Here is a 1,531-nt window from a genome sequence, read left to right on the forward strand (position 1 = left end):
AAAGAAGAAATATAAATGGTTCATTTTTTTCTTCTTTCATAACTTTTTATTCGAAATGTTCTTGGCATTGAGGCATATTACCTAAACTCGTCGCCACTTGTTCATTTGGATTTTGGACTAGGTTTTTAATTTACTATGTATATATAGCTGAATTTATGATATATTTATACATGGCTAAGCAAATGTTTTTTCCAGATTTCATAGCTTCAGTTCTATTAGTTCTGGCTAAACTGGATTTCTCACTTAACTTGTATCTAAAATATGGATTTGGTGTTTTATTATGTATTGTAATTATAATGTAAGGTTATGTTGAATCTGGTGTGTCCCTATTTGCGCAACTGGGAACAGCAACTTGACATTTCTCATCCTTTTCAATTGAACAACTAATTACTAAAATACATTGGCCCTGCTTATTTTTTTTGAAGTAGTATATACCAGAACCCTTATGAAAAGGTTTTTCCAAATTGATTAGCTAATGCTTTGCTTGGTTGTTTATTCAGGTGTTGTGGAAAGACTTCAAGAAAATCAGGGGTTGTAAATTAAACTGCTTGGAAGGTGCTCACAAATGGCTGAATGAATCTGCAGTCCTACATGTTCTATTTTAATTCTGATCAAGCTGCATACTGCAATAAGCTGGTGTTAGGATGAGATATTTTGCAAAATAGTTGCTTGGGTTTATTTTGCTCATAATTTTGAGTTGTGCATAGGCAGAACTGAATAGAATGGTTTTTGTTCACTGTAACAGTAGCTAGCTAGTTAGTTCTCTTCTTTCCCTTACTCCCAAATGAAAGGCACGAGAATAAGAAACAAAGGTTGAAGGAATATATTATTTTGTTGCTATATCATCTCTCTTCTGTCTTTGGAAGATCCACTGTGTGGTGTGTACTATTGTTTGCAAAGTTAACACGATTGAACTGGTTTAGGGAAGAGTAACATAAACTGATCATATTTATAGGGAAGATGTCATTTCCTGTATTATCGTTATTTTGTGGGCACCTTTAATTTTCGTTTTTATTAACCATGCTTTAAGCATGTGGAGAACTGATACGCACATGACCTCAGAGTCTAAATTATCCAAAGAGAAAAAGAAAAGGGGTTAATATTGATCCTAAATGGCTTAACTGCTGCAACGTGCATATTCTCTGCTCTTCATCCGGAAACCCTAATAACGTAAGCAACTACTGTCAATAGACCATGTGTTATTTTTTATTTGGTGACTAGACCATGTGTTATTTGATTATTCACAAAAATGATTATAATTGAGGACAATCCTCTTATTTGTTAGAATATGTTTATGTAAATTACAACATCCTTCGTAAATTATAGCTTTGTGGACTATACATGGACATGTCGGCATTTCAAGACATTTCCTGGTTTCCATTAATTATGCTTAACAGCTTGTCTGGGTTTGTTAGGAAAAGATTTTTTTTTTCAATAAAAAATATATTTTTTATTTTTCTAGTGTATTTAGTAAAATTTTAGTAGTAAAAATAAAAATACTAAAATTTTTTTATAAGTTATAATTTATATT

This window comes from Arachis ipaensis, chromosome B06, assembly GCF_000816755.2.
Source record: "Arachis ipaensis cultivar K30076 chromosome B06, Araip1.1, whole genome shotgun sequence".
NCBI classification, from domain to species: Eukaryota; Viridiplantae; Streptophyta; class Magnoliopsida; order Fabales; family Fabaceae; genus Arachis; species Arachis ipaensis.